Consider the following 23,453-nt stretch of genomic DNA (forward strand, 5'->3'; position numbering starts at 1 on the left):
TGGTGGGAAGAGAAGGGGGAAAGGTGATACGTTTGTTTTGGGGATACCCTAGGATATTCCTTACTGCCACTAGCTCAAATATTTTTGTCCTCTTTTCACCCTAAAATCTTGTAACTGCGAAGAGAATACAGTTACGTGCAGGGGACATGTGGAGACTAGACTGGGCCCAGGGCCTCGCCTGGGATCCCAGCAAGCACAGCAGCCCTTGGCAGCCCCGGGCTCCTGCCACGTTAGCAGGCAGTAACTTTCCGCAAGGCTCTGGGCAGCCAGGCAGGGGGCGGGGCTCAGGGCTGTCCCCTCATCCCTGCTGCAGCCACCCAGGCCTGGCGCCAGCGTGCCCGGCAACTGCTCCTCCCTGGGCTAACCCGAGAAGCCACAGCCTAGCCCGGGGAGCTCTCCAGTGGAATCCAGCTCTTGGTAGAACCTGGTAACTCCCAGGGCCTTCAAACCAGAAGGGAGTGCTTTTTCCAAGTGTTGTGTCTCCCTCCTCCTTTGCCAGCCAGTCCCTAGGTCCCAGAGAACGATCCATCCTTGGCCTGGGCTGGTGCAAGTGTCCCCAAACCCCAGCCCAACCTAGCCCAGTCCTGCACTGGTTAGGTAGCCCTGTGGGCCTTACCCTGCTCTTTAATTTTTGTTTTCTTTTGAAAATGCTTACGTAGGATTTATAGGCTCCCTAGCCCTTTTCTAACTGCTTTACAGATGTGAACTCTTTAATCCTCCAAACAGCCTAGGGAGTAGGTGGTATTGTTATTTCAACTTTGGGGATCAGGAAGCTGAAACAGGGAGTCGAAGTCACTCAAGAAGAGAGACAGGATCCTGCCTTGGATGAGCTGACACTGTGCTTTCTGTTTCTTCCTTGTGTGGTTTCTCTCCTTTTCCTTTCTCCATTCCTTTTACCCACCTTGTTTTCCACTTGACACTAGGGTCAGTATTTGAATCTATGAGGAAGCCTTAATATTTTCTGCGTGCTGGATAATACAAGGACTCCAGAGGAGTAGAGGGAACGGTGTCTGCTCTAAAAACAATAGAATTTGGTTGAGGGAGATAGGGAGAGATGCTGACCCTGGCACCTTTGGGTGTTAGAAGGAAAAGGGGCAGGGGGGCTTAAGGATGAGGAATGGTTATGGAAGGCTACTGAAGGTGGACAGAGCTAACTCAGAAAATGGAATCCACTTTGGATAAGAGAACGAAGAGGATCCGCCTGTCCATGGCAGCATCAATCAGTTCCACAGAGGCAAACACAGGCAAGAGTGTTGCCCAACCTCCTCGAAGTCCCTGAAGGGATACCCGTGGCTCTAAGCCTTCTTCCCATCACCCTGCCTTGCAGGGTACTTTATTGTTGCTCCGCTAGTTCCTGGGTCACAATAAAGAGGTCAAAAGGGTTCTTTCCTGTGCAACAGTCTCTGAGGGTTCTCTGTGGTAAAGTCAAGATACAGAAACGCATGGGCAGATAGCTACGAGCATGTTATGGTGAGCCCTGTTGGATTGCATGGTAACATTTTATTTAAAAAAGTATTGAAAGAAAGAAAGGCACACATGAAGGGGCAGGCAGGACCCCAGCTTGTTTTCACAGGTTTCAATGCCATGAGACACAGTTAGGGAAAGGAGGGAAAGGTAGTTATTCTGAGTGAGATCCTGGGAATACTAGTTTCTTAGGGGGCTGCAATTCTATCACATCTGCCCCCCTAGAGCTTTTTTCTCTCGTGTGTGTATGTGGTGTTTGGTCTATGTGCATCTGTGTGTGTATAGGAACACATACATGTATACGCCCACATACACATATATGTGGCTGTGGGATCAGAGGAGGGCATCAGGCGTGCCCTGTCTTCCTTTATTACTCTCCACACTATTTTTTGAGACAGTGAAGGTAAAGTTTGCTGTTCAGGCTGGGTGGCCAGCAAGCTCCTGGCATCCACTTGTCTCCCCTCACAACACTGAGGCCCCTGGCCTGGGCTGCCATGCCCAGCTTTTACAGGGTTCTGGAATATAAAGCAGGTCCTCTTCTTCAGAAAGCAGCTGAGCCATTGCCTCAGCCCCTTATAATACCCTCATGGAATAGAATTAAAGTTTTAACAGAAGAAAACTCAGTTCTGCTGATCACAGGTTGTTTCAAGGAGCCACTTGTTTGTCCCGGCCACCCGGCTAGCTTAGACCTGAAATAATCACACAGAAACCATATTATTTAAATCACTGCTTGGTCCATTAGCTCTAGCTTCTTATTGGCTAACTCTTACATATTAAGAGAGTCTCTGTACTTTGTTACCTGTGAATAATAGGTGACTATATTTGTCACTTCAAGGTGTCTTATCCCCAAATTGATCAAATGACACCGCAAGTGTTGGAAGCATAAACACAACTCTCAGCGGGAGGAAGGTAGAACGCAGTCTTCAGAGAAGGGAATCTCTGGAAGACTCGTGTCAGTTTTTGTCCGTGTTCCATTGCTACAGTCGTGCTTTACATCAACGAAGCCATGACTGGACGCTGCATTCCGGAGTGCACTTTTCAGTATGAGACTTAGGGTAAGCAGCTTTCTCTGGACATGACTGCAATTAGGGCTTAGTGAGCCACAAGGAGAGACAGTCTGGGGAGAACGCATTAGCCTGACCATGCTTGCCAGGAAAAAGGTTTAACCTTTGGCACAGCAGTTGGGGTGAAGAAGGTCCCAGAGTCCCCCCACAAGGAGGCTCGGCGGGTTTCCTTTTGTGCCGGCAACACCTGGTTTAAGCTGAGCACCCTTGAGCATGTGGTAACGGAGAGTTGGCGCAGGTTGGGGAAAATACTGCAGGGGCCTCCAACATGGTAGAGCAGCAAGATTTGGGGAACGAATGCCGAGCAGAAAAAAAACATTCCAAAGAAGTGATTCATTTCCATAATGCAGGTATGCTCAGAGTGACGTTTGGAGATTATATGGGTGAATGAGGAGGAAGCTCTTTTAAAGGTAAAACTTACCAAAGAGATGACTTCCTGCTATCTTGAAATGAGAAAATAAACTTTGTTTGGTGTTTTGTTCATTGACATGGGGTCTCACTGTGTAGCCTTGTCCGTCCTGGAACTCTCTATGTAGACCAGGCTGGCCTTGTGCTCAGAGAGATCTGCCTGCCTCTGCCTCCCTAGTGTTGGGGTTAAAGGCAGGTGCCTCTGTGCCCAGCCAAGTATTTTTTTCTTTTTATCTCCAAAAGACAGATAGCATATTACTTAACTACATAGAATATCATGAAGAAAATGAATGCACGGAAAGCCATGTCCACATATTTTAGAGTGAACTGAAGTTTGAGAAAGACAAATACAGCACGGGGCAGACACTCTGCCTCTGATATTTTCATCTAGCACTTCAGCATTTTAAATATCTATTGAGCATCACTGCATGTCACATGTCCAGGTATCATTTAAATATAAGAGACAGGATTAACGCAGGATTAATAGTGTGTATGGTGTATGTGGTGGTGTGTATGTGGTGTGTGTGGTATGTGTGTGTATGGTATTTGTGTATGGTATCTGATACATGTGTGTGTGATGTTTGTGTGTGTAATGTGGTGTGTGCGGTATGTGTGGGGTGTGTGTGTGTATAGTATATGTGATGTATTGTGTTTGTGTAGTCTAGGAATTCAGCCAAGTCTGAGGTAACAATTTATCAAGAAGTAGAATTTTGGAATTAAGAACAGACTGTTCACAGTTTACCCGAGAAGGAGTGCTCTCACAACTGTTATGGGCCGAGCTCAGTCTCCGTGTCATACACATATGTGTGTTGGTGGCATTGTGTCTGTGTGTGTGTTCCTAGAATATATAGCTCTTATATTTCTAAAGTAAAAAAAAATCAAGGCTAAATTTTACTGGCAACAGTTAAAATTTCTTTCCCTCAGTTAAGTAGACAGGCGTGTAGTCAGGACTAGAAGGATTCCCAACCCTGCATGATTACTTATTTAATCTACAAATATGAACAGCTGTGGTGAGCACTGTAGTAGGCGCTGGAGTCTTGAGCTATCACACTGGCCTACTGTACCTGCTAGCGAAGAGCACAGATACACGCTGCCGTTGGTGGGAGACGCCAGCATAGAACAAAGACAACTCAGGGACAGCTGCGTTGTTAGAAACTTTCCTTTTCTTTTCTCATATGTGTGTGTGCATGTTCACATGTGTATAGGCACACAAGTAAGTGTGAGTACACGTGCATGCCTGTGCAAGTTCTCATAGAGGCCTGAGGCTGGTTTCTACAGTCTTCCTCGGTTACACTCCACCTTATTCTTCAAGGCCGGGTCTCTGGATGAACCTAGAATTTATGGGTATGGCTAGTCTGGGTAGCACCTTCCTTCGGGGGTCCCTTGGCTCCATCTTTGGAGCTCTGGAATTACAGGTAGGCTGCCACAGCCGGACAGCGTTTAGCTTGGACCCAAATCTCAGCCTTTTGCTTCCACAGCAAGCACCATAAGGATAGAGCCATCTCCCCAGTCTTGTTGTGGACTTTTCTCTTTGTTCTTGGAAGCAATTTTGTATTGTGAAAGTCTTGGCCAAAGCGCATTGTCTGTAGACCATAGCTAATAATGATGTACTGATACTACAAGACTTTTGCCAAATCGTAGATTACAGCTGCTTTGCCACAGGGGGTGAGAAAGCAGTAACTGAGGTGCTGGGTCTGTTCATTTTCTCCACAGCAACCATTTCACCCCATGTGTGGGGTTACATATCTTGTCCTGCTGTGTGGCATGCCTTAAATATGCAGAGTAAAATCGTCTTTTACAAAAAGATTGTCTTTTATGTAAGGTTTATCTGTCACAGTCAAAAGCATGCCTATCAAGTCTTCAAGTTTCCCATGAAAACCCACCCAGTTACTTAGAGACATGCACGTGGTATTGGCCTGTGAGCTGGGGATTTTCTGCAGTCATACCAGGGGCTCTGTAGGACTCTGGATGTTCGGGGCTGAACTTGGTTGGAGGTTCCCCAGCCAAAGAATGGGGCATGGCATGGTCGTTCATATTTGTACAAAAGGCAAACTTCTTACAGGAAATATTCATTTAATATGGCCGGACAGGCCTTGTTTCCCATGCTCTTCCTCTGAAGTGTAGCTCTGGCATGTATGAGATCCATCTTGGATTCAAACTCAGAGCTCGTATACTCTGTTCCCTCTGAAATGGCTCCTGATCCCCACCCCCAGCACCCCTTTGCTTCTCGCAACTTTCCATGTTCCTGAACCTTTATATGGACTAAAAGGGACATGTTCTAGCTTCCTATTTACAAAAGATACCAGTAGAGCAGCCCGCAAGACGAAGGAGATGGCTCAGTTGGGAAAGTGCCCACTACGGAAGCACAGAACGTGAAGTCCTCAGTGTGGTTCTCCAGCATCCACATAGAAAGCTGAGCGTGAAGACGTACATACATCTCTGCCCAGTGTGGAGAGACAGAGACCAGCGGACCAGTGAATCTCACTGGCCAGCTAGCCTGGCCAATCAGTGAGCTCCAGATTCAGAGAAAAGTCCTGTTTCAAAGAATAAAGTGGAGAATATAAGGAGGTACCTCACACCAACCTCTGGCCTGCTGATGCGCACCGCACCCCCCCCCACACACACACACAAAATTTCTTAATCTTCACTAACAGCAGTGGCCCCCATGCAAATGAAAGGAGGCCTGAAAAGTATCCTAGACAAGGTTACCACTAAAAGGCAAGGAGAGTGAGGTGAGAGAGCATGATGGCCTCGCACTCACGGAGGTGGCTTTGCAGCCCCACCCTGAAGAAGCACCATGGTATTTGATCAGTGCTCAAAAGACCCAGACCACAATTGCCTTTGTGTATTCGGGTGTTCCTGCGTATGTTAAACTAGATATAAAATGTCTTTAGCGTGTCTGTGGACACATTCATAAAGTTTTATGTATTTTCTAACTCTCTTCATCCTGAGTTCTACACACTGGCCTCTCCCTGGAGTGACAGCGCATGGGGGAGGAAATGAACACAAAGGACATGGGGCTGTAAATTCTGGGCTGCCCACACGTGAAGGAGCAGGCACATGGGGCGGGGGCAGATGCAGAAGGAGCAGGCAGCCAGCCGTCCTACTCCAGGCAGCTAAGGGTTTCCAGGGCTGGTCTGAGTCGTTTCTTGCTCATTAGCAGAAGGGTTTGTCATCTAGAGACCTTGCCATGTGTTGTTAGGAGTTCAGGACAAACAGGTTTCAGCAACACTCAGAGCTTTTGGCAAGCCGAAAACATAAACAGTTTCCTTATGCGCTTGGTTGGCGGGAGCAGTGTCCCTGGGCCTTGGCTATCTCGAGCGCACATTCTTCCTTCATGTACCAGAGATTCTTTCTCGGAGGTCTTGCTGGGTGAAGGCAAATCCCATTCTGGCAGTCTCCTCCCTGCTGCTGCTGGAACCTTTAGGGCAGTGTCACCTGCCTTTCGAGATCCAATAAATCCTGAGCCCCATCCCTGGCACTCTCAGGAGAACCTTTTCTTTCTTGTTTTACAAGATGAGGGCTAGAGATACTAGCTTGTGTGTGTGTGTGTGTGTGTGTGTGTGTGGTGGGGGTATTATTCCTTACAATCTGTCTCCCACATAACATAGGTAAGCCTTCAGAACTTAGAGACAGTCCATCTCAGCACTCAGCAGAGGACAGAAGCCACCATGTGCCCCTTTATCTCTATCTCCTGACCCTGGATGTTGTAAGCATGAAGTATTGCTGTACTCAAAACACAGCCATCAGAGCCTCTAGCCCAGCCACTGGCTTCCATGTGAGGACAAGGAGGTCTGAGGACTAGATGTGAGCAACTAATCCATGGCCATGTGCTGGGACACAAGTGGCCGGAGGGCCACAGTGCTGTTTTCACCACACCTTTGACACCCTCAGGCCCCTGGGGAGGCTGCTCCCTTCCTTCCAGGATGGAGTCACAAGCTGTACCTTTAGTCATTCTTATCTTCGGATGAGAACTCCTATCTGTCTGCTCCCTGCAAGGCCAGGAGATCCACTCTGTGTACTCACTGGATTCGAGGCGTTTTATGCGTATGTAAGCATGTGTGGGTGTCGCTGTGTGCATCGTGTCACTTAACCTCCTGATAGCTATCAGTATCAAAGATTCTGCTTCCATTGAGAAAGCTGAGTTTCAGATATTAGGCAACTTGTACAACTCACATGACCAGAGAGACAGAGATAGACTCGAACCTTAATCTGTGCAGGCTGAACAGACCCTGTTCTTTCTGCTGAGCCAGGCTGCCCCACTCCCACACAAAGCCCTGTAGAACTCTGCACAGAAGCCGTGTCATGTAAAGTAGATTATTGGTGAGAAATCCCAAACTCTTCAATGCGTTGGTCAGGGCCTTCTCACTAACAAACTCCATGGGTGTGTCCTTTTGTCTTTTCCAAAAGTGCACACAGGCGTGCCAAAGAACAAACTCCTTACCGATCCTCCATCGTCAGCCAGAGCTCCCGAAAGAGCATTTCTGCTTCCTTACCCAGCTTCTGGGACATTTTTGTATCTGTGTGTTTAGTCATCTTGTGCCCTCTTCTTTCTACAACTGCTGGCTCCACGTCAGCTTCGTCAGTCAGAGCCCCAGCCTCCAGGCCTGGGCTGCCTTCCCCTTCCTGTCTGTCAACGCTGGCTCCACTCCATTCTGCTAAGTGGGAAGTGCTCCCCCATGAAACAAAGTAGCTAACTTCCATCCCTGACAGACCGACTTTCTGAACCAACTAGCCCATGAATATACAAGGACAGTATATTCCCGCCCTTATTCTGCATCTCAGTCCAAGTTCATTATAAGAATGACCAAGGAGCCAGGTGGTGGTGGCACACATATTTAATCCCAGCACTCTGGAGACAGAGGCAGGCGGGTCTCTGTGAGTTCAAGGCCAGTCTGGGCTACAGAGTTCTAGGACAGCAAGGGCTACCCAGAGAAACCCTGTTTTAAACCCCCACCCTCCCAAAAAAGAATGACCAAGGAAACAGGTCAAAGTGCCTAATCTACGGGTCAAAATAGACTAAGCTACTAAAAAGATTCTAGTTTTCCTATCCTATCATATGTGAGCGCACACACACGCATGCGTGCACGCACGCACACACACACACACACACATTTTTTGTCTTTGCAATGGTAGCATAGGTTCAGTGTTGTGTGCTTTTCTGGTGCAGTGCTCCATGATAGACATCACCTGCTTGTCTGAAGAAAAGTGTTTCCAAGTTACCACAGCAACTTCCCTGTCCCATGGGCCCTTCCCATGGAGGCTCGCTCTGTCTGAGATTATTCTCAGGGAGTGTCCCACCACTAAGCAGTAAGATCAAGGGAGAAAGTCATTTTCTTTGACATTTTTCACGTGTCCTTGTAACCATGGTCTTAACCGCAAATCCGAACAATCATTTGAACTCCGCGGTCATCCTCTTTTCTTTCAGTTCAGTAGCTTCTGAATTTGTTTTTAAAAAGAAATCCAGAGGAGACATCCAGGTAATGCCTGGGACCCTGGAGGGCATTTTATAGAGAGATATCTGTGGGGCAGGTGGTAGGTAGCTGTGTGGAGAAGGTAGAGTAACCCTCCTTTACAAATGGGGAAACTGAGGCTTGAAAAGATTTAAAAGTCGCTGACAAGTGACAAACACGATTCAGAACTTGGACCTGCCCGCAAAGCTTTGGCAACTGACAACCCGACTTTCTCTCTTCGAAACTTTTCGCTAAATAAGATGTGTCATTTCCAAGGTGCTCCGCAGACACATGTGAAAAAGAAAAGGGACTTGAGAGCGTTTCTGTGGTCCCTGACACACAAAGAAACAAATGTAAATGCATTCAGATACTGAGAGAGGCCATCAACAGGGGACTTATTACTCATAATTGATTTTACTAGAATTTTAGCATCTGACCTGTTTCTCTTAATTGAATTGGAGTGACTTATGCAACGCATTTGTTTTACTGACTTTGAGAAGATTTATAATCACCTTCACTCACACATGTATCTTTCAAAGTAGGATTTCAAAGATACCAGTGTCAGAGCTGTGGTCTTAAAGCTTCAGGGCGCGCGATTAGGGTTTTCTTCCTGGGGAAATGCCTTTCTTAAAGTATGATTGTGTGGTGTTAAGAAGTAAAACTAAAATAAAGGTTATTTTATACAATAATCAGAGAGGTCACCCTGAACAAAAATAAAATAATGTCTATTAAACCCTTCTGAAGGACTGCAGGTTGAGCCTCTAGGGAGAATGCTAGAGGATTTTTCTGCCCGCTGCTTGAAATTTGTCATTCCAGAGCCCTTAAAATATAAACTAATTTCATGTTTCCAGAAAGCACTGTCCCACCGGGAAGAGCAAGAGATGCTCATAGGCACAGGGGTGTCGCCCAGCTCCCAAACAGGCGGCTCTTGATGCCAGACTGCCCAGGATGTCAAGGTGCTGGAACAGACATGATAATGCCCAGCCACCTACAAAGGGTCACAGTTCAGGAGCACTCCAGAGGATTTGTTCTCCAAAGGAGTCTCCAGTGATGACTCTCGCGCAGGCTTCCCCTGGGCATGCTCACACCAGTTTCTGCCAGGGATTAGTTGAGGCTTGGAGGAGTGTGCCAAGACCAGGAGATGTTGTTTTGGATTTTCCACTTACCAGGCCTTGTCTTGGAAGAGAAAGAACATAGCACACAAGCTTGAATGGATTATAAATCGATGGAGTGTTGTGTGGGGGCAGTGGGGTGGGGGAGATGCCAAAGGAAAAGGAAATTCTTCATTTTGAGAACCCGCAAGGCACGGGTCTCCCTGGCCCACGGCAGCCCTCCATTGACATCTGTTGTGTGTTAGTTTCTAACGCACCTGATCTCAGAGCCGTCAGGGATGGCATCCAAGGCGAAAAGATGAGAAAGTGAGTTGGAAGGAGCATTTCTCTGGGTTCCTTCTCCCGTGCCCAACAGGGGAAGCCCCCCGACAGAAGTCCTGCCTAGTCTAACTTGAGGCCACCCATTGGCTGGTGGGACTAGGATGAAACGTGAGCACCTTTAATGTGGGGTTGAAAAAACGGAATGCCAGGAAGTTAAAAGGACTTAGGGGGAAATGTCCTTTGGCCTTCCTCTGCATGACAGGATTCTGAAGTGGCAGCTAGTGAGCAGAGTAGACTCAGTTAGTCCAGTCAGAGGAAAAAAGAGTGAAACCAGAGACCAACATCAGTGATATCTTTGAGGACAGTGATGAAAGAATGGGATGGCTCTGCCAGAAAGGCGGGTCTCTTCATCACGCTTCCCAAAGCAGCTTGAGCCCCGGTCTCTGGCCAGCTCTGACAGCAAGTGCACCCTGACCATCGGGTCATGTTTCTTGAGCACCACTACGTGTCCGGCGTTCTCCAGACCCTTCGTGCGAAGAAGATTCCATCCATTTTTTTTCTTCTCAAACTAAAGACTCTTTGAAGTAGAGACAGGTGGTGATTTTGTTTTCTGCCTACACAGAGAAAAAAAAATGCAGAATGGAGTTTTGAGGGGTAATACCTAGGCATAGGAACCTCACGCTGTAGAAACGGAAGTCTCTCAGGGAAGTTAGCACAGTGGGGGACTGAGTCTCTCTTTTCTCCTCTGGTCCCCTATTCTGGTGCTTGCTGGAAACATAGAAAGATCTGGAATGCCTGGCCAATGTTTAGAGACAGAAGAAATTGAAACCAAGTTTCAGTCACTCCCGAATGGGGACTCTTCTTGGACATTTTTCGAGGTCTGAGAGGTTGAACCCATTCAAGATGAGGGAATTTTCCATTCCCGACTGTCTGTCTCAGCAGAGAAGACAGAGGTGTAGGGAAAGGCATATTAATCTCGGAACGTAAATTCCCCGTGACGCGGCCTCCTTAGAAATGATCTGTGTCAGGACTCCTTAGCTTTGTCTACAAACTTTTGATAGTCGTCGAAGTTTTTCCACATTATCCGAACTCTCAAACTCGAGGAATTATCATTAGTAATTTACAGTAAGACAGAATATTTCTTGAAATCTCTGTGAGTCGTTTTTTTTTTCTTTTTTTGAGTGAAATTTAAAGCTTTTATTCAGATAGCTGACCCAGATTGGACCCACTCTTAAAAATGAAAACTCGCCAATTTAATCTCCCTCCCTCTCTCTCTCCCTCCTTCCCTTTCCTCTTCTTCCCCCCTCCTCTTTCCCTCTCTTCTTCTCTCCCACTCCCTCTACCCCCCTCTTGTGTACATGTGCGCATGTGCTTGTACGCATGGTGTGCATGTGTGTGTATGTGTGTGTGTTTGTGTGTGTATGTGTGTGCATGTGTGTGTATGTGTGAATGTGTGTGTGCATGTTGTGTATGTGTGTGAATGTGTGTGTATGTGTGTGCGTGTGTGTGTATGTGTGTATGTGTGTGTTTGTGTGTGCATGTGTGTGTATGTGTGTGCATGTGTGTGTATGTGTGTATGTGTGTGTTTGTGTGTATGTGTGTGCATGTGTGTGTTTGTGTGTGTATGTGTGTGTGAGTGTGTGCATGTGTGTGTATGTGTGTGTATGTGTGTGTGTGTACACACATACTATTGCTCAACTGTGCCATCTCATCACCTACTTGGTAACCGTGATGGGAGATGAGGCCTGAAACTGACAATCCACCAGATTTTATTTTTTCTTTTGCTGTTCTCCTAAGATGCAGCTAGTCATTTATTTCACCTAGCTCATTGCCGTTCACACCGGTGTGTTTTGCCTCCTCGCTGCAATTTTCTTTGTATCTTGGTTCCCAGCCATGGCCCTGCTTCCTGCTGAATTAAACCGCAACCCAGACAAAACCAAAGAACACATCTCTCCCAAAGGTCATGTAGGAGGTCACCCCTGGTGAGATGGACATTGCAGATGTGGTAGAAAGATTAGAGGTGGCTTTGATAAAACCTTCGTCTGTTCTTTGCCCTGCTCCTCAGAGTAGAAGATCCAATAGCTTGTCATTGCCTAAAATTATTGAAGACTTTTGATGGGCACCTCCGGCAAAATGCCCCACAGATCCCAAAGTGTGTGTGTGTGTGTGTGTGTGCATGTGAGTTTGTGCGCACACATTTTACACAACACTTCAGAATGATTGAGGTGTTCAAAAGGACTTTGCCAAGTGAGCTCTTTGCAGGGCTCAGATTCCCATAGGTTGCCCTTCCTTAAGGTCCCTCGGTGGCCCTTGCGTTCCGTTTGATGACAATTTCTGTTCATTCCAGATTGTATTACTTCTCTTTAGCAGCTTCAAACAGCTCCCTGGAGCTGCAGTTTTAGCATGTGGGTGCTGATCACATCAGTCTCTGGACTTTTGTTATTTTTCACCCCTTTGAAGGTTTTCCTCCGTTCTTCTGTTTTCAGGGGCTTCCACTTTCATCTCTGCTGCCTTTTCTGCCACGGTGCTATCTATTCATTTGAGAGAGTCTGGCCATTCAGGCCTCTGAAGATGAGGCCATTCCCTCCCTTCTGGGCCCTGACTGCCTCCGTGGGTAGTCCTCGATTGGGCCTTTTCATCAGGCAACAGTGGGGACCCCTCTTCGGGCCGCTACTTTGGTGCTGTGATAAGAACTAGTGTTACAGAATTTCATTTTTATCACCCTCTTCTGTGTCTTCCTATTTGGGGTTGAGATGCAGGAGTTTCTGGCATGGCTGGTACTTTTAGGAATGGTTTCATCTCTGAGCGTGGCAGATAATGAAAGGGAGGCCACCTTCTCTCTATCTCGGGCACTTTCCGCAAATGACTTTTTCCCGTCCCTTTCCACATTGTGACCAAACGACCGGAGAACATTGAGCGGGCATCAGACTTGGAGCGTTTTCGTCCTAAGACGGCCTGGTTCCCTGCCTGAGACTTTATCTAAGTCCCTTGCTAACTACCACATTATTTTCATCTAAAATTCCTGCCATGAATAGTACATGCTACTCTACTGAATTGAAGAACTCATGCAGTTATTTCAAAAGCTAAATAATATAATTGTATTGAAACAAGTTGAAGATAATATAGCCTGCTCCTATTCTTTTGACTATGCGTATGTGTTCATGCGTGGGGGTGCACACATGAAGAGGTGGTAAATGTGGGTGTACCTGCGTGTAGAGGGTAATGGAAAATGCATTTCTCATTGCTTTTCACGTTTTTGGTTTGGTTTGGTTTTAGTCAGAATCTCTCACTGAAACTGGACTCACTAATTGACTAGCCTGGCCAGTCAGTGAGCCCCAGGGACCCACCTGTCTGTATCTCCCAGGACTTAACACTTGCGTGTGCCGGCGTGCTCTAGCTCTTTACCTGGAGGCTGAAGGTCCAAACTCAGACCCTCACACATGAACAGCAGGCGTCTTACTGACCGGGCCATCTCCCCAGCTCCCTAGTCTGATAACTTTCTCAATTCAGCATTTCATATCAAGGAGAAAGTATTAAAAGGGTAGATGTGTGGAGCCAAAAGGCCAAGTGAGTGTCCTTTAGGTGTGGCAGAGGTTTGCTTTAGTCTTAATGCCAGGAAGCCTCCTTTGTGGCATTGGCAAACACATGTGATACAGCCTGCCTGGACCTCCCCTTCATTTGTGAAAATAAACTTTTTTTGTTTTGTTTTGCTTTTTGTTATTTTTTTCAAGACGGTGTTTCTCTGTGTAACTGCTTTAGCTGTCCTGGAACTCAATCCGTAGCCCAGGATGGCCTCGAACTCACAAGATCCAACTGCCTCTGTCTCCTGAGTGCTGGTGATTAAAGGTATGTGTTACTATGCCCAGCGAAGATAAACTATTAAAAAGGTTTGGGTTTTGTTTGTTTTACATTTAAAATATATTAATAAATCCTTTCTTTCTGGGACCCCCCCCATATCTGTGTGACCTGAAAGATTAAAAGACCATAAAGTAAACATCAAATATTCAGGCCTGGTTTGCATGGTCATATGAGCTGGTTTCTGGAGACTATTAGGAAAGTCAATGAATTAAAGCCTAATTGCTGATTTATTGGTGGCATCCTGTTAAAAGGACCATGTAAATTATCTCTGTTGCAGGAGCGAAGAGATGATATAAAAATGTGTACATGAAAAGGGAGTGTTATTACCAACAAAGGCATCTTCAGAAGAACAGGAAGTCACCTTTGTATGTCACTTTCAAAAGTTCTGCCATAGATAACTCGGCTTAGCCTACCCACTTGAGTTCTTCACAGTACAAATGCTTCAGACAGCATGGCGTCCTCTGTCAAGACTCCATTGGAGGCCATGTGTCATGAGCACTCTAGTGGGAGTCAGAGAGTCAGGTTTGAACCCAGCTTTTCCATTAGTGTATGACCTTGACTGAGCCAAAAGGCTTTTGGGTGGGGAGGGGAGTCCCACCTCCCCTGCCTCGTCCGGAGCATCTATGCATCTATGGCCCAACCTAGCTTTTCCTACATTCTTCCCAGTGAAAGCCTTATTTTTTGCTTTTTGTTGTGGTTTGGTTTTTGTTTTGTGTGTGTGTGTGTGTGTGTGTGTGTGTGTGTGTGTGTGTGTGTGTGCAGTTTTTTGAGACAGGTTTATCTTTAGATTTGGAGCCTGTACTGGAACTAGCTCTGTAGACTAGGCTGGCCTTGAACTCACAGAGATTTGCCTGCCTCTGCCTCCCAAGTGCTGGGATTAAAGGCACGCACCACCACTACCTGGAGCAAAAGCATTGTTAAAACATCAGTAATTAAAAAATACTATTTGAACTTGGGGGTGACCACGGAGATTTCAATACAAGAAGCATCATTATTCTGGAGCTTGGACACTATGTGGAGTCCAAGAGACAGAAGCCCGAAGTACCTGAGCCCTAGTCTAAGACATTCTAGGAAGTGAATTCCCCTTCTTCTGCTAGGCAGGAGCTGAGACACTTTGCGACCATCGTGGTGTCTACACAAAGTGGCTGTCATCTGGCAGGTGGGGATGGCAGTTTCCATGCCTCCCACCAATTAGCTGGTTTTCAGGAATGTGTGCCAGCTATCCTGGCAACAGGCTAGCAGGTTTTGGTTTGCTTGCTTGTTTGGGTTTTTGTTGTTGTTGTTTTACTTTAATGAGTCACCATAGGCACTGAAGAAGGTATCGGTGTCATGAGTATATAAAGCGTCCTTTGACAAACCTGTTACCTCATTTGCACTGGAAGGAAACAGTTGCCAAGTTATGCCAAAGTTTTCCTGCTTCTGCTTTTCATTGACTTTCCCCTTTGCTGCTAACCTTTTCTTCTCTAGAAGGCTGGCAGGTTCAACGTTGTACCGAAAGAGAATAGCAATGACAACAAATATCCTAGTAGAAAGAGCCATATTTAAACCCCAGCTCTGAATTATCCGAGGAAAACATTTGAAACACAGCTCCAAATGGAGGTGGAGGGGTGTTGGGATCATTTTATTTGATCAATATTTGGTGACTATTAAAATGAACGCTCTGTGTGTTACACAGGTGTTCTACTCAGTAAAAATCTTTCTTTTGCCAGTAGACCCTGGGGCATTGCTTTATGAACCTTAAATAATCAAGCCCCTGATTGTAAGGTCTTCAGTAGGAAGGGTTATTATTACAGGCATAAATACCAATTCTGCCTGTGGAAACAATTGAGAAGAGTTGAGATATCCCCCCCCCCTGTAAATTAATTTTCTGGAGCGTGTCTCTATAAATGCTTCAACAACTTCACATTTATTTTGCAGGGGGAGGGTTTTCAAAATATATTATGTAAGTCCCTGTCCTCGTGTGCTGTCATTCTTAATGATTCAAAACTATTATAAACATTAATTATTATGGCCTTCACAGTATGCTGTAACTCAAGATGTCCTCAGGATACCCAAGGTGTGGCTGGTAGCCGGCCCCTACACTACGTGAACCTGTCCTGCCGTGGTTTTTAATTCCTTATGTCTCACTTTTTGTCTTTTTATGAAATCTCTTCCATTAATAGTTTACCCTGTATTTTTCTCAGCCCTTAATTGCAAAGGTCTCAACTGCTCCTACAAGGCTCCTTCTCTACTCTCTTTTGTATGCTTAACTTCCAGACAGCATGGCTTTCAGGTCTGTCTTCCAGACAAGAAAGCAATCCTGGACTGCTGGGAGCGTGCTTTTGAAGCACATGGCTTGAGCTCAATTTCTTGGATTTTAGTGGGTGTCTTTGTAACATTGACCGTATTTGTTTCTTTCTTTTCCTTCTTTGGATCATTTTGGGTTTTTTTTTTCTGCCTTGTATATAGAAGACTTTCATGTGAGATGCCTCTAATTATCACAATTATTTGTTCTTCTCTGACACAACTGTAATTTATTTAGCCTTGTAACTCACCGGTGCACACACTGAAAATGGGATGCCTTCTCTGAATCTGATGGTAATGTTGAGGGTAGGAGAACCAGATTCTTCTCCCTTCCCTTTCCAAACCTCTGCTACAGCGTCTCACCCAATGCTGCTCCCAGAAATATCTCTGAAGGAAATTTAAAATTATCATCACACACACTGTATACCAACGTAGCTTTCTAAGAACTATAATTGTCTTTTGTGTTCTGCAAAACATGTCTATGTATTTCACACCTTGGTTAAAAAAAATTGAGAAAGTCCACACTGAGCATAAATGATAAAAATAGAATTATTCACACACACAAATTCCGAATGCAGTTCAACTTTCCTATGGGAATCTTTGGCTGATTTCAGAATCTGTAGGTCATTATTAGACATGCATGCATTCATTCATTTATTCATCCATCTCTCCTGACAATAGCATTTATTTAAAATCTGCTGGACCCCACCAGGGATGCACGAAGCATAACAGACTCAATCTCAGGAAATACTCACTTTGGCCCTAATTCCAAGGTTTTGTGAGTCCCAGCCCAGCTGCCATGTGTTAGACTCATTCCCCTAGCTCAAACTCAAAGCTTTAAAGTGAAAAACAATGTTTTTTTTTCTTAAATTATCCTTGATTCTATTAGAATGATCCCAAATATTTTGTAATCTGGGAAGGAATTTGCAGATGGGATGGCATAACGTTTTCCTGTCACTGACAAGGAATTCAGTAGTCTCATCCAGGAACATTTAAAATAGCTGGGAAATAATGGGAAACAACTGGGCCTCTGCAGGATGTACCAGGAGCATGCCTGCCAGCAGGTGATGTTTTAAATGCCAGGCTTGATTCAGACCTGTCGTTGACTTCCTGATGAGAGTTTGTGAGTTGGGGAGTGTCTCTGGAGAAGTTATTATAAAGGTAGGTTCAGAAGCAATGGGAGTTCTGTGCACAGCCAAACTTTGGGTTGCTTTTGCTGTGCTTTCACACACATGTAGTCAGCATCTCTCTCTCTCTCTCTCTCTCTCTCTCTCTCTCTCTCTCTCTCTCTCTCTCTCTCTCTCTCTCTCTGTGTGTGTGTGTGTGTGTGTGTCTCTCTCTCTCTGCCATTCCTTTTTCTGCCAGTGACTCATCTTGTTGTGAATCTTCTAAAGACCCATGATCTTCAAGAGCGTCCCTTAGTCATATCTGATCATCGTGATTTTGTAAGGCAGTCACTGGTAGAGATTTGAAGTGGAGCAACTGCTGAGTGACGGGTGTCGTCTCTGACCCGCCACTGTGTACATTCATGTCGTTTCATTGGCCTTAGGAACACACAGGCAGAGTGAGGCCATTCCACAGAAATTGTTCATGTTTTATTGCTTCAAAGTCCTTTTTTTTATTTTAAATTTTTATTTATTTGTGTATTTTGTGTATTTGGTCACTTTGTCTGCATGTACGTCTGCACACCAGAAGAAGGCATCAGACAGTTGTGAGCTACCTTGGGGGTTCTGGGAATTGAACTCTGGACCTTCAGAAGAGCAGCCAGTACTCTTAACCACGGAGCCATCTCTCCAACCCTATTGCCTTGAAATCTTAAGGAGTACATCAGAAACCATTGTGATGGAATCATGAAATGTTTATTAATTAAATACGTATTTTAGGAGCTCTTGAAAGAGAAAAAAAAAAAGACATCGTATTTCCAGAGAGGGACAAACTTCTGTGTTCGAAGCATCACTTTTAAACATTCAACAAATGTTTCTGAAGTAAAATAAATCACCAGCTTATTTTAATTCAGACCTTCTCATGCTGCATTGTTAGAAAGTGGTGCCGATGCTGAATCTTGAAGGCTGACAGAGCCTGGAGTCTTCCATATTTAGTCTCCTGATGACCTTGTCTGCTAGCCTGGCCATAGAGCACACAGCAAGTGTCTGAGGAACAAGACATGTATTCTTCAGTGGAAACTTTCTCCGAGTCCTTCAGAGTCCCTCCTATAGCAGTACATGGTGTTACCCAGATGCCCACACCAGTGCACTGTTCACATTATCAGTTGGCATATTTGGCATTGTACAAACTTTGGTACGAACTTCCAACTCTGGCTTGTAAACTATCCTGGTGCAATGACGGTCAGACCAACAGTGTGCCAGATTCTAAGAGTCTATGTTCCTTAACTGACATTTTAGGTCTTTCCAAAAACCATGATTAGAGATGTTATTGTTTTTTCCCCCAGTTTTATAGGTGAGGAAACTGAAGCTTACAGTCACACAACCAGTCAGTGTTAAGACCAGGATGGGAAGCCAGATTTTCCAATCCCAGCCCCATCACTCTTACTATCACGTGTTCCAATTTCAGTAAGACATTGGCTTGGTTGACAAATATTTACCCGGCAACTGGATGTGCTGGACACCATGGTAAACCTTGGCATAATGGGCGATACAAAGAAACTAAGACAGACGGTGTTTTCCCTGACTCTAGAGATAAGAACACAAGTGATTGCAAACAACAGGGTGAGTGAGGCTGCTGAGATGACTGAGCGGGTAAAGGCGCCTGCTGTCAGTCAAGCCAGACAACCTGAGTTCAATCCCAGAGACCTGCATGGGGAAAAGAGAGAACGACTCTAGCATGCTGTCTTCTGACGGCACACGCACACAGGCATGCATGTGTGTGCCCACATGACTTCACACATGCACGGAGATTAAGTTTTGAAAAGCAGTGACAGTAGAGAAAGTACAAGGTAAAATGAAAAACAAACAAAAACAAAAAAACAAAAGTGAAGAATCAGGTTTACAAAAAGAGCAGGCTGCAAATGAGGGAATAGAACTTCTCCCATGGAGGTTTGGGGTTCCTCCATGGCCTCTCAAAGACAATGGCGTTTAAACTGAGAACACAGAGTGACAAAAATGGACGGAAAAATATCATAATCTATTTTCATTATTGATGAGTTTTATATTTATGAATTTCTACAAAAATTAACATTTATTTGTGACCCCAAAATCAGTGCTGGTCTTATGGGCTTAGGCAGGCCAGCCACCATGCAGAGCGTCCAATCATGGAGTTCACATTTCCAGCTGAGGTCAACCGAGGCAAGACTCTCCCTCCTGGTTTCATCTCTCGGACTGTAAACAAATGGGCTTTCCCAAAGTCGCTTTAACACCACATTTGTCTGTCTTTGTGCTTTTCGTTTATGACCTCACTGTTTGAAATGACTGGCCGTGTGGTGCTCATCAAAGTGATGTCTGGGGCTCCTAAGTGCAGGAAGACCAGTGATGTGCTTGTAGAGTAAACTCCGTGTGTTCTGAAAGCTCCCTTCGGCCACAATTCAAGACTCCTGCTACTGCTGGCTATGAGTTCAATGTAAGGAATCAACGGAAAGTATTAAATAGGGTGACTTTAAGCAGAACCATGAACAAAACAAAGTTATGTTTTCACCAGTTGGCAAAAATACTATTAGCACCAACTGGCAGAAGGATAACCCTATGTTTTCTCTGGGCAAGATGATTCATAGTTAGGATTTCTGCTGACTTCATTAAATATAACTATAATACATAACCAGAGAGACAATGCATGGATAAATATCAGATAGCTACAAGTGTTGTGTGCACGCTGAGCAGTTGGAGTGCACTTCACTGACTAGAATGCAAAATAGCACAACCACTCTGGCAAGCACTAGATATCGCTTCCACAAAATATATGCAACCCTCCTATGTGATCCAACATTACCAGATATTCACCCACATGAAGTAAAAATGCACATTCGTATACCACTGTAAATGTTTACAATAAATTTAACTGTGGTTCCAAAAGCAGTGGAAAACACTCCTGTTAGAGTAAGAAATAATCAACTTTATTTAAAAATAAGGCACGTGTGGGGCAGGGGGTTATTGATACAGTAAGCAGTGTGGGATAAATCTCAAATGTGTAATGACCAGAGTCAAAAGAATTCATACTAATACACTATCTGCGTGTGTTGGTGCATCTACCTATTTGTGTATGTATAGATGCACTTGCAGCTTATGTACCTATATGTAAAGGCCAGAGAGCAATCTCGCTCCTATTCACTAAGTATCATGGACATATCCAATTAGACTAGGCTGACTGGCCAGTGAGCCCCAGGGATTCTTCTGGCTCTGCCTCTGCCTCCCGTAGACTCAGATTATAAGCATGTGGTTTTAAAATGTGGATTCTAGGGGATCAGACCAAGCTATAGCTCCCTCTATAGAAGCAAAAAACATACAGAAGAAAATGGAGTTCCAGTTTCCAGAATTCTGAACAGAAGGACACATTGACTACAGAGAGGTACACAGGAATACTGAGAGAAAGAGATATTGGCTGTATTGATGGCTATGCCCTTAAATGCCTTTATCAAAGCTCCATCTGAAGGGTAAATCAAAATACAGTGTTTTTTTTATTTGCCTCTGTAACTCACGTAAGCAAGTGGGGAGCTCCAGGTGTTCCCCTGTCATTCTCGCTGAGAAAATACTGTGCGGGTAGAACAAACTCTGCATACTATTTGATGTTACATGGTGAACCGAGTGGTGTTGCCTCTGAGCACACAAAGACGCTTTCTTTTCTCTTGTTTTGCAATCTCGTATGGTGACAGGGAATACTTAGAGGCTCTTCAACAAGCATTGAAGTCTGCACACTTGACTGTGATTCTAAAAAAGAAAAAAAAGCACATTACTTATCAGAGGACAGAACTCTTTCATGACCAGAGCTGCCCAGTTAAATGGCAGTTTGACCTTGAGACCATAGAGAAAAGAAGACATCAGAGAAAATATGACAGTACCGCTTATCTTCCTTGTGTGTGGTTATTTAACCATGGACAACTGTCAGACACAGATGGTTGAACTGCCCATGTCCTTGGAAGCCAGAGAGACCCACCATATAATCTAAGAGTTACTGTTGTTTTCGTTCTTCCTTGTTTATGATGGCTTTGCTCCATTAACTCAATTATATTTCAAGGAGTGAGGATGTCGTAAATGAACTCACCATCACAATCTAGTTTATGAAACTCAGTTTCACCATACAAGGTGTACCTAACCTTTGGAATAATGGGCAAGCTTGGCTCTCTGAGACTCTCATTGCTCCCAAGCCTTTGCAGCAAACTCAACAATGTATAGCAGTCATTTCTCCATAATTTAAACTGCAGATGCACCAACAGGTCCTTCCTGTAGTGCAGCATTTTAACAATTACTTTACATTTTACTTTGTGGTGTCAGAACACCTTAACACTATATGTGTATGTTTGCTTTGTAAAAAATGACACTTGGGATAAATATACACACAACAGCCACTTAATAAGGATAGGCAAGAATTTTACTCAAAGCACTCTGAAAACGTAGGTCTCTGTTTAAGATGATGGTATGTGCCCCAAACTGTGTGTTCGAGTAGATGGATGAGATAAGATCTTCGGCCACGTGCTGCGAAGGGCACTTACAGAAAGAACTGTGACGTTTCCATTTGCCAAAGCAAACCAGCCAATGTCTTTATCTTGTATGATTTCTGTAGAATAGCATGAACTATAAAATTACTATTTTCTACATCTGTAACACATGTGTTGTGTTTGGAAGCCTTTAGAAATGCCACTTATTAGTGTTTGTAATCTTGAATTTCCTTAGGATTACATGTAACATTCAGTTATTTAGAGCTGTATATTCCAAAATGGGAAAAAACAAAACAAAACGAAGAACTCCCCCTCAAGAGTTAATTTGTAGCAAGTGTTCCTTAAATATACAAATGGTAACATTGTTTCCAAACAAGGTAATTACAACTGTGTACAGAATGTTTCTTCATTAGTAGTAATTAAATAATTTACTAAATTGTGCAATAATTCATGATGACACATGCTAGCCCTGCTCGATTACAGGAGCTGGTGAGAGAGCAATTCCTTGCACCCATGCCTCGATGGAATTAGAGTGGCAATTTCTGATTCCTGGAGAAGTCAGCCTGCTATTTTAAAATCGCTAAGTAGTGCTGAATGCCAGGAAAACAAATGAAAAATTATTTGAGAATCGTGGCACAGGGAGTGAACCCCTTAGAATCCATTTGTGTAGGATTTGCTTAAATACTTATTCTGTGTTCCAAGGCATGTCACTTCATTTCCTTGCTCCCTACTTCCCTGGTCTGTAAAAAAAGCATAGAAAAGAACAGCCCCCGAATGTAATTTGGTGAAAAGAATTTTGAAAGAAAAATGCATGTCTGCTACACAGGAAATCCCAGGAAAGGGTCGGCCAGCAAGAGAGGAAATGGAAGCAACAGTAGTGGAATTGACTCTTCATCCAAAGTCATTTGGACAATCTGGGGAGATGGGTCAGTGCTGAGTTATAATCCCAGCTCCAGGGAGAGAGTTGGAGACAGGAAGATCCCTGAGGCTCACTGGCCAGACAGGATACCTATGGTGAACTCGGAATGAAAAACCCTGGCTCTAAAACCAAGATGGAAAGCAATAGAGAAAGACACCTAACATCATCAGCCGCTAGCCTGCTTAGACACATACACATATGCAGGTGTACCTACATACCACACACAGAGAGAGAAGGAGGGGAGGGAGAGAGGAAGAGAGCCATTCCAATTCCATAAAATTGTCTTTGTGGTGGGGGAGACACACAAGATTGTGTCCACACACTAGACGCTAAAACTCTGAGGTGAATAGATTGTCTGATTTAGTCATGCTCATCTTTCAATCCATAGGAATGGTTTTTTTTTTTTTTCAACTCAAGGGTGCTGTGATTATCTTTTAATACAAATTAAACACAGTTAGGAGGATTTCAGTTTTTATTAAGACAAAAATACCCACTCACGTTTGCCCTGGCTCTAGTGCTCAGGGCATACTTGCACTGCACTGGACTTAGGCATGAATAATAGATGGGCTTCGGGGAGGGAGAAGAGAACACTGTCAGCCCAGATGAGACCCATGCTGTAAGCTGGGGCTTAGATATGACCATCCAAACTGCTATTGACATGTGGCATAATTGTCTGAAATGTCAATAGATAAAAAATGAGCATTTCATAATGCAGAATAATTGATTACTCTGCTTGACTGAACAGGAACATATTTTGTCTGTGAAAGCAAAATAATGATGGAATTTGCTCCTGGAAAGTTCCTCTCTTCAGGACTTGAATTTGCCAGCAAAGCTCGTGTGACTCTGTGGGCTTGATCACTCATGACAAAAATAGGGGAAACTGTCTGCAATTGCTTATCTTTTCTCCATTATTTTGAATCCATATATGATCAGAGCTTTTTAAAAATAAGATACGGCCTTTCCAGGAAGTATCTATATTAATAGGAGTGTCTGTTATAATTCTCAGAGCTGAAATGGATGAGATACAAA

At 44.5% G+C, this 23,453-nt stretch overlaps 2 protein-coding genes across 4 annotated transcripts in view; both read left to right on the plus strand.

Moving 5' to 3' along the window:
• Rora (RAR related orphan receptor A) overlaps positions 1-23,453 on the plus strand; it is a 736,444-nt gene that overhangs the window by 607,459 nt on the left and 105,532 nt on the right. The window lies entirely within an intron of this gene.
• Anxa2 (annexin A2) overlaps positions 1,967-23,453 on the plus strand; it is a 248,184-nt gene continuing 226,697 nt past the window's right edge. Inside the window, exon 1 of the mRNA XM_050125336.1 lies at positions 1,967-1,971. The gene's annotated coding sequence lies outside the window, so the exon portion shown is untranslated. The remainder of the gene's footprint in view (positions 1,972-23,453) is intronic.

Source organism: Alexandromys fortis, unplaced genomic scaffold, assembly GCF_014885135.2.
Source record: "Alexandromys fortis isolate MF-2015 unplaced genomic scaffold, M_Fortis_MF-2015_v1.1 scaffold_22, whole genome shotgun sequence".
Lineage (NCBI taxonomy): Eukaryota > Metazoa > Chordata > Mammalia > Rodentia > Cricetidae > Alexandromys > Alexandromys fortis.